Source organism: Notolepis coatsorum (assembly GCF_963971535.1).
Source record: "Notolepis coatsorum genome assembly, chromosome: 5".
NCBI lineage: Eukaryota > Metazoa > Chordata > Actinopteri > Aulopiformes > Paralepididae > Notolepis > Notolepis coatsorum.
In genome coordinates this window covers 86,363,067-86,379,734 of record NC_140169.1, presented here as the reverse complement: position 1 = coordinate 86,379,734, position 16,668 = coordinate 86,363,067, and positions in this window count along the sequence as shown.

Here is a 16,668-nt window from a genome sequence, read left to right as displayed (position 1 = left end):
CAGACCTAAGTTTGGGGGAACTAATGGGATAACAGGGGTTGCAACAAAAGTGCAACTAGGGCTAAAAACCCAATGAAATACAATAATAATAATAAATAATATATCCTTCTTAGCAGACTTCTTAGCTTAACATAACAGACCTACAGTAGTTTGGGGGAACTAATGGGATAACTGGGGTTGCAACAAAAGTGCAACTAGGGCTAAAACACAATGAAATAAAATAATAATAATAAATAATATATCCTTCTTAGCTTAACATCCCAGGGAACTAATGGGATAACTGGGGATGTTGTTTGCTCCTGACAAGAGTCTCAAAGTCTGGGGTGATGGTAGACAAAGCAACTCTGAGGTCATGCTCAATGTCCAATCTGTTCCTCTGCTTTTTCTTCAGCTGGACCAGAGCTGAGAAGCCACTTTCACAAAGATAGGTAGTGCAAAAAATTTAATACATATTTTTTTATTTTTTATTTTTCACATCCGCGACCCACTCAAAATGGCCCCGCGACCCACTTTTGGGTCGCGACCCACCAGTTGAGAAACACTGTTCTATACTATACCCTCAACTCAGCTTCAATGAGCAGGGCAGTTTCCTAAGTCATGACAACAAAAACAAATGTCCCTTAGAGTCTCGTTGGCCAAAAACAAACTATATATATATATATAATATTGAAGCCCACACCCCACCCCTCTCATACATCTGGGACGTACCAATATTGAGAAAACTACAGAAAAACCACCAAAAACAATATCTTAATATACCCAAAACAAATAGCTCTGCATTTTGTTATGAGAGTTGGTTGTTAGTTGTCACAGACAAAACACGCTCCCTGTAGGCCATGCTAGAGAATTTATGCCAGTAAGCTGGTTTATCATTAAATGGAGTAACGGAATATTACACTAGGAACGTAATAGAACTGTATTGATTATGACACATTCTCAGAAACACTTTTCCTTCTACCCTCAACCATGCTTTAAAAAATTGTGCTCGTTATCACATTTCTTTCATCCAAATCATACAGTGCAGTAACGTTGTTCTGAAATGTTGTTAAATAGTTCAAAAGCCGTCTCAATACCTGACAGTTTTGAACCTGTACTAAAACAATAGATTAGAGGACTCCTATTGGGGCCTCATTGACAAAGTTACATGTCTAAATCGTTATCACGGCATGCTTTTATGGTCAATGTAATGTATTTAGCGTATGCTTGAAATAACATCTAATGCCTGAAGCTGCTCTCCATTGTCTCCATCTGACTGGAACAACCTTCCTCTTTCTTTCAGATCTGTTACCTCTATCCATTAACCTTGCAACCCTTCTTGGAGTCCTTTACCAATCTTGATTATCTTGATAGTAAATTATGTCTACTCGTTGAGTGCATTTAAAGAGTTTCATTGTCTCTTGCAAAGTGGAAAAAGCAAAGCAATACATAGACTCGGTGTTTAACTGTAACTAGGGATGCTCGATATTGGCTTTTTTACCGATACCGATATTCCGATATTGTCCAACTCTTAATTTCCGATACCGATATCAACCGATATCAACCGATACCGATATATGCAGGGTTTCCCCGTCCAAAAAACTGAATAATTTCTGGTAACTAATAATTTCACTGGATATATATATAACAAATATTGTTATAGTTTTTTTTTGTTTTTAAACCGATACCGATATTTTCCGATATCACATTTTACTGCCGATATCGGCCGATAATATCGGTCGGCCGATAATATCGGACATCCCTAACTGTAACCTAAACAAAGTGCTACAAAGTAAACCCGAAAAGTTACTCAAAATAACTGAAAACAAACAAACGCGCACGCCCGTGACAGACGTATAAGTAGGCTGTGCCTGAGATCATCTGATTTGCTAATGCCACCTGCCCAGTTAACTAGTCAATAATCTCCACAAACAGAGCAAGTTTTACACATACACGCATCAAGAAGCTAGATAACTATGAACAAAAACACCCTCTAACTACCACTACTACTGACTGTTTGTGTGAGTGTCATACTCCTATTTGGAACTGTTGCCTAAACTAAAAACAATCTCCTAATATATCCAAAACAAATATGTTCGAGCTTAGACGTCCAATTTGAAATTCAACAGGTTTTAAATAGTCCATACTATTGTTGGAATACGCCTAAGGCAAGAAGGCAACTCCTGGTACCTATTTATTTTTAAATGTGTTCACTTTAACTGTCCTTCTTACTTGAAACAGTCTCGGGAACCACATCACCATACCCGTTTAGTAGGGGTGTAACGGTACACAAAATTCACGGTTCGGTACGTACCTCGGTTTTGAAGTCACGGTTCGGTATTTTTTCGGTACAGGGGGGGGGGGGGGGGGGGGGCGATACCAGTGCATACATTAAAAAAATAATAATAATTTTTAAAATTATATAAATTATACTTTTTTTTTTTTACAGATACTGTTTTATATATACTGTTTTTTAGTAATAACTAGAAAGTAATGGTATTTATTCAACAACAGGTGATTGATTAATGATACTAATACAAATTTATACAATGAGTAATAATAATAATAATGCAGGACCTGTTGCAGAGGTCTTTATTCGGCATGCAACGACACTCAATGTTTTTTTAGCGGTACACACAGCGGTTAGTTTAGCACACACACCGGAACACACACGCATGCATTGTCTTTTTAGGATCGCCGATGCGATTCGTCTCTGCGATTAACCCATCCCGTCGTCCTTCCCCCCCAAGGGCAGCCGGGAGCGGACAGGCGTCAACGTGAGCCGCGCCAGGGGACCAATCCAAGTGCTCCTGTCCGTCTTCGTCAAGGACGCCACAGCGTTAGCGATCTGTTGTTGTGCATGTTTTTCCATTGGGTTTATCTTATCGGGGGGGAAACCCTTGCGAGCACGGGGAGAACATGCAAACTCCACACAGAAAGGCCTGGGAGATACCCCACCTGGGTACCTGGCATCATGGAAACCTGGTCCCCAAGCGGGAATCGAACCCTGGACCTTCTTGCTGTGAGGCGACAGTGTTAACCACTACACCACTGTGCCGCCATGGGTATGAGTATGGGGCTGCAGCACTGCAGATATACCCTACTCCAATGATCCACACAGACATTATTCGTTGCTGCACTGCACTTGCTTCCAGAAGGCTCTGTTGAAGTAGCACAGAGGATCTGTTGTGATTTTTGCACAATAAATATTCAACATTCTCTTTTGAGACTCCGCCTCAGACTCTTATCATTTGGCACTAAAAGCTAAACATTGTCACCGATATGGCTGTCCGCAACATGTCATTAATTGTGTATGCGAGGTGGTTCAGTGACGACTCTAACGTGAGCTAGGTTAGCTAGCATGAGCTACCGGGAGATGGAAAGACTGTAACTTTACTGGTGAAAATGTGATTTACGTTGGAATACTCCTTTGCCAACTTGCTGTACTTTGCTTGCAGGTCTGCAGCCATTATTGCTGGATTATGAATAGCCCCAACTTTAGCAAAGGTAACGTTATGGCTAAACCTTTAACGTTAGTTAATGCTAGCTTTCGGTTAGCTGTTCAATGCTAATAACACCACCAAGCGAACCCATCAGAGCTCCCCGTCAACACCGCTCTGTCGGGAGGATGGCATTTAAGAAAGTATCTGCTGTTAAAATGACAAACAGCATTGACACTTTAATTCACGGTCGGTTAAACACACGTTTGTTTTATAATGCTCACAGCAGACCGCAGTGTTGTTGATAAATTACGTGGGGCCGGGGGGATTTAAGTTCAGCAAAAAAAGGTTCTGCACCGTTGCAATCGTACGGTGCACAGCTCGTACTGTACCGGAGGACCACATTGACGCGGTACAGTACATATCCGCGTACCGTTACACCCCTACCATTTAGACATTCACAACATCCCTATTTTACTGTTCCCAGAAGAATATTTTCTGAAGCTGGACGAAGGTCATTCCATTACAAAGCTCCATCTGACATTTACTTCTGACTTTGAGATAGGTCATTGTACTATATACTTGACCTCTTTGTTTAAAATGAGTTGGTGAATGGGGGTGTGGGTGGGAGAGGATGAGCAAGCTACAGGAACTGTATCGTGTACTTGTGTGTATTGTATCGTGTACTTGTACTGTATGTAATGTTTTACGTTTGTGCATAGGAACCCCTCTATAATGAGATGCTGCATCTCAATTTGACTACAGTACATGCCTATTTTACACAACCGTTTCTGTGCGCGATAGATTTCAGATGTGCGCCGGAGCGTTTTGCCATATGCGCGGCTTAGAAGGAACATTGCTTGCAACCTCAATAATTATTTCATCATTAACGTCGGTCCCCTCCCATATTCTCCCCACAGCAACGACGGGCCGCCCCTCTCCTGGTTGTCATGCGACGTGCTGTCATCTTTGACCATAGCTATTTGACCCAGATCACTATAGCAACGGGTCACCCTGCGCTGCTGTAGACACTTCCCCTCATTGACAGCATGATACCTTTCTTGGAAGAGCGTTGTTATGTCGAACCTCCTCCCTCGCTCTGTGCCGGTATCAGCTTGTTTATGTTACCACCCTGCCGATGACCTCGGAGCCCTATGGCTCTCTGACTAGTTTATATATATAGTGATATATAGTGATATATCTCATTGGCAAATGACCTGTCTATCACTCTTTTAATAACGACCCAAAAGGGCCGTGATTATAGTCTGATTACTCAGAAGCAAGCAAATTTCCCTATAGTTACTCTCCCGCAGGGTGCTACTCGTGTCCATGTCTGTATCACGACTAATGCTGGCCATAATTGAAGTTATTTTGTTATTGAAGAATAATGCTAGTTCTTCACATTTTGATGCAGATGACTGTATGACAGTCTTCTGGGTGCAGTTCCCTTTCTCAGCGTACAGTTCTAGGCCTGGGTCCTACACAGTTTTAAAACCTGACAGTTCCTCTTGCTTGATACACACACAGTGCAATACCTGACAGTTTTGTAAAGCTCAGTTGATATAACGCAAGCAAATTGTCCTGTAATTTGTTACTGAAGAATAATGCTGTTCTTCACATTTTGATGCAAATGACTGTGGAGGGGTGGAGTGCAGTGTATATACTCTGTGATAATCTTAGAAAAACAGTTATTTCTTGCCACTCGTACTCGTGATCCTCCTGTCATTCTTGTCTCTACTCAGTCGCAGCCAGCTATGTGGCTTGTTGTTTTCATTCCTGTGTCTGATAAGATAGCTCCTTCACTTAAACAAACGAAAAATAGAATTAACCCTTAAAACACTGCCTTTCTTCACCGGCCCACTCGTTTTCCATTCTCTGTAGTGTAAAACACCACTCCTACACTGTGACTATTTCCTCTGTGTCTTCAAAACACATTACAGCTGGCTTCCCTGTTAAGTTTAAGTTAGCATTGAAGAATACACAGTGATGGTCAAATATAGGTAATTCGATTACTGATACTTTATCAATGTCCATCATTAAATCTAGGATGTCACCATGTTGGTGAGTGGGTTCATTTACATGTTGTATTAGCTCAACGCTGTCCAGTAGGTTGGTAAGCTCAATAGCCTTGGGGTCCTTCCTATTCAGATCTCCACGTATGACTAATCTTTTACATCTCTAAGGATACCAAGATTAGCTTCTGAGAACCAGGGGTGCGTTACCATACTTAAGTACTGTTTTGGGGGATTTGTACTTCACTTAAGTATTATTAGGTTTATACTTAGTACTCCATCAAAGGTCATACTTTCTACTCCTTACATTTAACATGCAGACCTACAAAGTACAAAGTACAAATCTCACAGGTCCAACCATCTCCATTAGTATATTTTAATCGTTTATCTGGCTGAACTAACATTAACGTTATTAATCCTGTGACCGCAGGTAAACAGCCAATCAAATCCCCACCAATGGAAAATGAGCCCCCCATACCCATACTGTCCGTGTGCAACACTAGAAAGCGTGGATATTTGATTAAACACCTGCTATCAGAAGAATGGACAGTCAGATCCACATTATGCTGTGGTTAATATTGTGATATTATTCAGGGTACTCCAGTATTCTGCTTTTATTGTGATATTACTCAGCCCTGCCCAAACACCAGCTAATGACTTCACTAATCGGCTCACCTCTTCAACTAACACACCTGGTGCAATGTATAGTCAAAATGAACACTTGGCCCACGATGGAATGAGTTGAGACCCCCGGTCTATCCCTAAAACAATGTACTTTTACTTTTCAGTACTTAAGTACACTTAAAAGTAGGACTTTTTTACTTTTACTCACAAGTGTGTTTTTGGCCAGCTACCTTGTACCCACTTATACACCTGCCTACCACTGTATGATAGCACGCACAATAACGTCTGTACACACCCCCACATAATTCTCCCTTACATATCTGTAGATACTATATCTATACCTGTACATATCCTTTACCTACTCTTACTAGTTATGCTATACTGGCCAGTATAACGTACTGCCATAGTGTCTTTATACCTGTATCACTGTACATGTTAATACTATACTCTGTACATACATCTGACCAGCACCATTACTCAGTAGTATCTAATGTATATTCCCTAACCAGTTTAATCACCTGTACGTTGTATATTACTATTGCACTTTAATGTTACATCTACACTCTGTTTGCCACATTTATTCCTACTGTACTGTATTTGTGCTGTATAATGACAATAAATTTGAATCTAATCTAATATCACCAACCTACACACAGGCTTTCCCTTCTGTTTGCCTGTCTGTCTCCAGATATTAGAGGGTGCATTACTAATATTTTGAGTACTTGCTGATACAGAGTGCCTCTGTGTTCAAATCCTGTTTCCAGTGCCGCCTGTCCCAGCCTGTAGCAAGCTACTCTAGCTTTGAGCTGCAAACATTTGAACTGCACCTGTCATCTCCCGTGTTCTGTGCCGTTATATATCGTCCACCTAAATTTAATACGGATTTATCACGGACTTTGCTGACTTTCTCGCTGGGATCATGGTAAAATATGACCACATTTTAATCTGCTGTGATTTTAATGTTCATGTCTGCTGTCCATCGCTACCCCTATCCCAAAGCTTCTTATCTATAATTGAGTCTTTTAATCACGCTCAGTGGGTCTCTGGTCCAACCCATGAAAAAGGACATACTTTAGACCTAGTGTTGTCTCATAGTTTGAGTGTCTGTATAAAAGAAATATGTGATAGTGCTTGTATCTCTGATCATATGCCTGTTCTATTTTCTACTGTTGTCCCATGCTCTGTAGCTGCTATTCGTCCTCCTGCACACTGTTTTCATGCTATAAATACAGACACTGCGCTGAATTTTCACACAGCTTTTAATGACTTTGTGCTTTCTAGTGTGAATGGGTATAATGCCCTAAATGTAGAGGAGCTTGTTGCACTTTTTAAGTCCACTTGCACCAGCATCCTAGACTCTATCTCCCCATTGAGGAGCAAACACCCTAGGGCTCCTTCGGAACCATTTGTTGACTAAATCTCGTCTCTTCGGTCTGCACCCAAATATTGATGAGTACTTTGGTGGCTGGTACAATGTGATGATGAGCAAAGACAGTCCAGCTTTTTAGTTCAATAACAAGATACTAAAATGATGTAAATTCACCCATGCCAATGTCAACACATACAAACGATGCAGATAAAATAGCGGCAACCCTCCCCCTCTTCTGTATTGGGGAGAGGGTGATAGCAAACCCTGCGCTATAAAAATAATGCCATTTAGCCGGTCTCAACTAGGAACATGCATTGCAAACTACTTTCAGTTATCAGATCATTAATTAAGAAAGATTTGCTGCTCAATGATCTAACATCCAGAAGGGCCATCGTCAGTGATTTGTTTACATGGGTGGTCTTAATAGATTTCTATTTCTATCAATCAGCACTTTGCTGTGTGCAGACCACAATGTACACTGTGCTCTTATGACCCTACAGGCAGTTACCTGGAAATGGATCAAGCCTGTTCTAACTAAATCTGATAGGGTTTTTCAGTGGAAATATCTAATGAAAAATTGCACGTGTGTCATATACTCTGCCTGCTATCATCATGTCGATGCCTCCCTGCAGTGCCGTCCAGTCAATGCGCTGGCTGATGGCTCCGTCCCGGTGACACACACGGGAAAGCATCGAGGCCAGAGTCCACTGCAAGCCCCGAACACATGGGGGAAAAGAAAGAGAACAAAGTGTCAGGTTGCCCACAACCTCCATTTTAACACGCTTCTTTTCTCTTAACAGACAAAAACCAAAACAAAATCAAATATAGTATGCGGCAAACAAAAATAGTTTCCTCTAATCACTTGGGGAAAAAGCTCTATAGCAGCGTACACGCACAGACGCCCTTATCCTAGTTTCATCTAGAAACAACTGCAGTTTGACCAGATAAGGTGTTTAGAAACTAAGTCACACAAGAAAAACAACTGTCCTTTCTCTATGGTATTTCTCACGCACGGTCATCTTCCCGCCTCCTTGTGAGAGAAAATAAATAAAAAACAGATCAGCACTAAAAATATATAAACCCCCCAGCCCCCACCTTAATTCCGGGACTGTTGTATGACTTAAGTCATTTCTAACATACTCATAGTACACTTTGCACACGCCTACTTCGGATACAAATGTAATTCTCGCCTAATATCGGAACCTACCTTTAAATCCCAAGTGTTCAGAGGAAAACGAGAGGGTAACGCACAAAAAGAAAAACAATACCATGTTTTAGTGTTAGTCCCCATCTGGACCCAGAAACTCAACAACTCTAACAATACTATGTTCTAGTGTTAGACACCATCTGGACCCAGAAACTCAACAACTCTCCGCCCAAATCAAACTCCTGCACGCATCCACACGGGAAAATCTGCCAGAGCTGACAAGACAGTCGGTAGACAGGGGTCCTCTCTTAACTGTCCTTTTCACGGAGGATTGAGGCGAGGGAAAATAGTACTCCCCCGGATTGCTCGTCGACAATGCACCACTCTGTGTCATCCGCTGTCTGGTCAATCTAGACACCTTAATCTAATTGTAACATAACTACTTATAGATTCAAAAACAAAAACGCTTTAAACAGAATGTCAACCGCTCACCGAATGTTCCCCACGCATTCCCAAGGTTCAAGCCGGAGGTGACAGCCAAAACGGACGGCGCAGACGGTCCTCTCCCCCCCCCCAGTGCGCGGAGGAGGTCGAGACAGGGCAGCGCTTCCCTGGAATCCCAAGATTCACCCTGTCTGCAGAGTCCGTCCTGCGGCCACCTCGACACCCATCGGTTTAAAATCTAATAAAACTAGTTTAAAAAATATCCCATAAACATCACCCGTCGCCATCTGTAATGGGAAATATTAAAGAGACAAACGATGAGCCGTTTACATTAATGATTCGGAGTCATTATTAATAGTAAATAAGAAAGTTTATTTCATCCGTGGCCACAAATGAAAGATCAGTCTACAATCAGAGACAACATGTTAATACAGTGTCTGACCATAGAATGACCAAGAGCTCTAGTCAGACGTAATTAAATACACAGTTGTCAGACGTAACATAATATATCAGATGCAGTGTTGGGCAAGTTACTTTAAAAAAGTAACTAGTTACAGTTACTAGTTACTTCTTCCAAAAAGTAACTAAATTACTTACTCAGTTACAAATTATAAAAGTAACTAGTTACTTCAGAAAGTAACTATTGCGTTACTTTCAAGATTTTTTTTTACATAAACAACATACACAAATCTAAACTATTTTAATGTTGCTGTGGGACAAAGTGAGACTAGCCTCCAATCAAATGCCATGTAGGCTATGTAGATATTATAATTACTATGTTTATATAGTGGATCATACAAATACAAACAGAATAGATGTTTTGGAACTTTTGATATGTATTGCCCCTCAACAGGCCACAACTGGGCAACATTAAATTATGCTTGTTAAGCACTATACCAAAAATAAATAACAAATATATACTGATTGATTGAACATTTTAATTAACAGATTTCAGAATGGGTACAATACAGTACGGCTCAATACACACAATTGTTAAGGGGATGCAGACCAGAGAAAGAGTTTCGTCTTGTTTACATCAGGGTCCCCCATTTTCAATTCATGACATTTATGACGAAAGTCTTTCTCTGGTCTGCATCCCCTTAACAATTGTATGTATTGAGCTGTACTGTACTGTACTGTACCCATTCTGCAATCTGTTAATAAACTTTTCAATCAATCAATCAATGACATACACAACATACAGATATAAGAATCTAATCGAATCATCTAAACTAATCTAATCATTACATTTAAGACATGCATGACATACAGAGATAGAGCACCTGAAGCCTGTGCTATTAAACCAGGAAGTGCAGCACTGTTGATAAGGCTGTCAGCACTGCAGTAGAGCCACTCAGTGCCCTGCGCTGCAAAGAGTGAACACAAAACGCTCATGGACCCGCGGTCTCATGTTGACTATTGTGTTGTTCGTTGGATTCGTTTTTTAGCTCAAAACGTACACTACACGGACCGCGGTCTCATGCTGACTGATCAGTGATCGCTTGTCTTGTCGCGCTGTGTGTCAGACTCTGGATGCTTTAGACACCCGCCCACCTCCACCTCTGATTGGCTTACCATGTCATTGTATTCAACCTCAGCCAATCGTCAGCATGTATGTAGGATAGATAGGAGACGGAAGGGGTTGGTTGCTTCTTTCGATATAACGTGCACTTTATTGACACACGGACAACAATGATATAAACTAGGGCTGGGCGATATGACGATATTATATAAATATCGGGTACAGTTCATTAACGATACACTTTTTAAACGTATCGTGGATATCGTGATGTTTTGCCCAAGAGGCTTGTGTCGCGTCAATCTGGTCCACACGTTGACACTTTTGAACAGCGCCGCCCCACACACACACTAGTGCATCAAAAGTTACTACTTATGATTAACAAAGGCATTCGTTTTGTGGCATTAACGTTATATAGTTACACTTTCAATAACATCAGCGTATTTACATAGCAACGTCCGAGGTCGACCTAGAAAGATATAGCAAGCATTAGTCGTTCATATCTCAGCCCGTGCTGACTCAGTTGTGCCCATTCTGCGGTCTGTTAATAAAGTTTTCAATCAGACAGATGTATGGAAAGGCTTTTATTATAACATCCGTTGCAGTAAAATCATTATGCCTCCAGTCGTTTAGTCATTCTGCGGAGCTAAAAGCTAAACGTCGGCCGCGGCGAGCTACCGCTGCCATTGTTGTTGTCATTGAGCTCTCCAATGGCGGAAGTAAAAAATGAATACGCGCTTGCCGATTGGTGCTAAGAACAGCAGGGCGGGTGCAAGCGATGTGACGTAATTGGCAGACGCGACTGTCAATCAAAATTATTCTGTTTGCCGTCTGATGAATGAAAACGTTATTAACAGATTGCAGCATGGGTACAATACAGTACAGCTCAATACAACAACAGTCAACAGTGGACTGGAGGATGCAGACCAGAGAAAGACTTTCGTCTTGTTTACATCAGGGTCCCCCATTTTCAATTCATCATATTTCATATCTAAATCATATAATATCTCATTGCTAAATATATGCAATATATAATCTAATAATCCAATAATCTAAATCTAATATATAATATAAAAATGCTAAATGCATGGGTATTTTATTTTGTCTTTAATGTTAGCTTGCAAACTCAAATACTGTCTTGGTAAGCCTCATAATGAATTGTTTGGGGGGAAAAAAGAAAAACATTGTGATGCGTATCGTGTATCGCCGAAAGGTCAGAAAATATCGTGATATCATATTTAGGCCATATCGCCCAGCCCTAATATAAACACAACACTAAGAGAGTCCTCACGAAGGTGAGTGTAACCAGGTCAATTGGACATTGTTTATTATTATTGGGGTTTGAAATGTCACCAAATCCTGTTTATAAATGTCTCCAAGGGTTACTATTGTTTATTATTTTATTAACACTTTGGTTGCCTAAGGTTAAATTAATGATATACCATAGATTGCCAGCGCTATTTGTCTATGGAGAAAGTCCCCTTCTTTGCAGGGCTATAACTTTTTAAATTCTATTGCTACATTGCCATTATTAGGGCCCATTCAAAGTCCTATATGTATTGTTCATTGTGTAGCAACGTTACACTTTTTCATTCACATATTCATAGTAAAGTATGGTCTAATGTATAAGTATGTTTTCATCTCTTTCTGCAGCTTTCTCCAGAACGTGATATATAGCCCCAAATGCATTATATTGATGATGAAATACAGTTTGATGGCAATCAGCGCGATATAAAAAATTCCAACTAGACGTACTTCTAGAAGTTACTACACGTCATCTGATGTTGACCGGATGGGCGAGGGGGCGTTTATAATTCCGTGGGCAGCGTTATACCAATCATCTAATGTGGGTCAAATGTTGATAATATCAGTTATTATCGAAGACGGTAACGTTACACGCTGAAACTCACCCCAGTCTCCGCGCGCCGTTGGGCGATCATCGTCGAGTAGAAATTTTATCATTATGGGATATATTATTATCCGGTCCATCTCCAGCTTGTATAATGGTATATACGTCCAAATCATGTTGTTTATCGAGTTATTGGCAATCGATCGCTATGTAGAGTGACGAGCTAGAGTCACGGGACATGTACCGAGTGGCCGGAAGCAATACGGACGTCTAGCAAAACCTCTAGTGCGCTTCCTGTTAAGCGCTTGCGCCGATCAGCCACCAGATGGCGCTCCTGAACCGCCAGAGAGCTCAGTGGGTCCTGCTGGTGAATCTCAGGCCAGCGGAGGGACATTATGAATCCGATCGCAGATTTTTGAAATATTGATATAAAGACGACGTACAGCGTCCCCCGGCAACTTTAGCATGGCCAGCAAAGACGTCTAAAGACGCCCCCTGGCAGTCAAAGTGTTAAGGATTGAGATGTTATTAAATCCTGTTTACAAATGTTTAATGTTTACAATTGTTTATTATTTCTTTATACCAAAGGCACTTTTATTTGAATGTAACTTGGGAAGTTCACGTTCGAGAGTGTAGCACTTCCGGGTCAGATATTCGCGCGTGTCAGGCGCAACCTTCCGGTTTGAGTTCAGTTTACGACACAAACTCAACGTGGAGGTACGTGTATCACTGTGGCGCGCCGCACTATTGTGTTTCATACTGTTGTATATATTTTGTATAAGAATTGAATGTCGATAATAATTACTTGCTAGTTGTGACGAACGGTGTGGTTATATGGTATGCACAGTTGAAGGTCTTGGCAATGTAGTTAACTAGTGTTCTCTGTCCACAGACGTATTGAGAGCACACATGTGTTGACGCTGCTTCCTTTTTGTGTATTCTATTCGCCATTCGTTTTACACAGGTATGTGCCTTGATATGTTTATTGTGCCTTAAATATGTGTTTATTTAAGCATTACATCACACGCAGGAGTGGTTTGTGACCAATAAACCATGCCTAGGGGTGGTCGTTAGGCCCGAGGCGCAGCCGAGGGTCGTTAGACCCCCCTAGGCATGGTTTATTGGTCACAAATCACGACTACACGTGGTGTAAAGCTTTTTTATACAACGGCATGCAAATTTCTCGATTCTGATTGGCCATTCACACGTCTTTATTGGTAACAATCCACGCTGCTGGCCCAGGACCCGCCCACAACCGACCCACATCACATCACTCCGCCGGATCACAAGAAGGTGGCCAATAATATTTACAAATGGATATGTTAATGGCGACTAAACGACTAAATATGAAGCGATTCTGTCAAGGGGAATGTGTTAGCCCTTTAAACAATGTTGGATGATGTAATTGATGGGTCTTGAGGCAATCTAGAACAAAAGAAAAATCGCGGTTTGATTGATAGATTAATTGATTGATTTAAATTTCTACTTCCTTCTTGCTACTGACTGCAGCGTTCTCTCTCACTGTCCGACGCTGGCGTACCCACAAACACACACACACACATACACACACACACACACACACACACACACACACACACACACATACACACACACACGCACACACACACTGTGACACACACACACACACACACACACGCACACACACACACACACACTCCTGTCTGCAACAGCGGGGGAGTCAGACTGAGAGAGAAGCAGCGCTGTTTTAAGTGAGCATGGTCTATTGAATTGATTGATTGGTTGATTGCTAATTTTATTACTGTACCCCTGGTTTCCAACTGGTTAAGTTTAGGCTAAAAGAAATAAATAAAAAAATAGGGCGAAGAAAACGTTTTTTTCCTATGCATTCCCTTAACAATTGTGTGTATTGAGCCGTACTGTATTGTACCCATTCTGCATCTGGTAATAAAATTTTCAATCAATCATTCCAATAATACACAGTTGGATGTGTTAGTTGGTTGGATGCACTTCAAGCTGCTTCCACATGAGGCAACTTCTCTCAATCATTCCAATAATACACAGTTGGATGTGTTAGTTTGGTTGGATGCACTTCAAGCTGCTTCCACATGGAGTTGTGGGAACTACTTTTTCTGGCGGATGGTTTTTTCAATAAATCTTCGATTAATGTGTGTTTATTGTATAGAAATAAGGTTGGATGAATCTGGCAGTTGTATAAAAGCTTTACACCACGTGCAGTCGTGATTTGTGACCAATAAACCATGCCTAGGGGGGTCTAACGACCCTCGGCTGCGCCTCGGGCCTAACAACCACCCCTAGGCATGGTTTATTGGTCACAAACCACTCCTGCGTGTGATGTAATGCTTAAATACAACTGCCAGATTCATCCAACCTTATTTCTATACAATAAACACACATTAATCGAAGATTTATTGAAAAAACCATCCGCCAGAAAAAGTAGTTCCCACAACTACAAAAAAGACAAGTTGCCTCCATGTGGAAGCAGCTTGAAGTGCATCCAACCAAACTAACACATCCAACTGTGTATTATTGGAATGATTGAGAGAAGTTGCCTCATGTGGAAGCAGCTTGAAGTGCATCCAACCAACTAACACATCCAACTGTGTATTATTGGAATGATTGATTGAAAATTTTATTACCAGATGCAGAATGGGTACAATACAGTACGGCTCAATACACACAATTGTTAAGGGAATGCAGACCTACTTTCCATAGAACTTCATTCTTAGATGCTTCTATATAAAGTAGGTAAAACAAATTAAAAGGTTTTCTTTGCCCTATAGGAAAAAAAACGTTTTCTTCGCCCTATTTTTTTATTTATTTCTTTTAGCCTAAACTTAACCAGTTGGAAACCAGGGGTACAGTAATAAAATTAGCAATCAACCAATCAATCAATTCAATAGACCATGCTCACTTAAAACAGCGCTGCTTCTCTCTCAGTCTGACTCCCCCGCTGTTGCAGACAGGAGTGTGTGTGTGTGAATGTGAACGTGTACGTGTGTGCGTGTGTGTGTGTGTGTTTGTGGGTACGCCAGCGTCGGACAGTGTGAGAGTGAACGCTGCAGTCAGTGGGAAGGAAGTAGAAATTTAAATTAATCAATTAATCTATCAATCAAACCGCGATTTTTCTTTTGTTCTAGATTGACTCAAGACCCATCAATTACATCATCCAACATTGTTTAAAGGACTAACACATTCCCCTTGACAGAATCGCTTCATATTTAGTCGTTATGGTGCTTTCAACATAACCATTTGTTGTCCGCGATCTTGTTTTCTCCCGGAGTGAGCCGGGGAGGGTTATGTGATTCGGTTGTGGGCGGGTCCTGAGCCCAGGACCGTGGATTGTTGCCAATAAAGACGTGTGAATGGCCAATCAGAATCGAGAAATTTGCATGCCGTTGTATAATGTGCAATATATTGTTTATGGAAAGTTTACGACACGAACTCAACGTGGAGACGTATTGAGAGCACACATGTGTTGACGCTGCTTCCTTTTTGTGTATTCTATTCGCCATTCGTTTTACACAGGTGGCCTCCATTGAAGACCATCAAATAAATGATTGAACAGTGTCCATGTGTGCCGACTCATCCCTAAGCCTCTCACACAAAGAACACAACGCAGGAGCCACGTGTGTTAGGCAGGCCTACACACAGAGAACATCCGTTACAGTGGTACCGTTCGACCCGGATAAAGAACCTTCGCCAGGATCGTTCGCCAGGGAAGCTGCAGTTCCAAAGTCAACCTGCCCTCATCATTGGTGAGACGCTGCCCTCTAGTGGCGGGTGATAAACTCTTCACACAGGTGTCCTCACAGTCAACACAGCCCTCATCATTGGTGAGACGCTGCCATCTAGTGGCCGGTGGAAAGAACTTCACCCTACGTGGCTTCAATACAGTGAAGGTATGTCACAGCCACAGGCCACTGTTTTGTAAATTGTGAATAAAGACAATTAAAGAGGACAATGAACTTGTGAAGAAGAAAAAAAGACAAGAAGATGAGGATGCCAGTGAATGTGTAAAAGACATTTAGGTATTCATTTAATTGGTTAATCTCTTATGTAATTTCATTCCTATTAATTTTTTTATTTTATTTTTATTTTTATTTTTTTACTACAGTAATTAGAAGCTGAACAGGTTATTTAATTTTTTTTTCTGTTAAGCCAAAGCACCTAAGGGTGAAAGTAGAACAATGGCAGAAGGTGGGAATACAGATGTGGTAGTAGTTGATATTGAATTGATTGGGGAGGGGGGATTCTACAACCGGCTCTCAGAGACGGAAGCAACAGG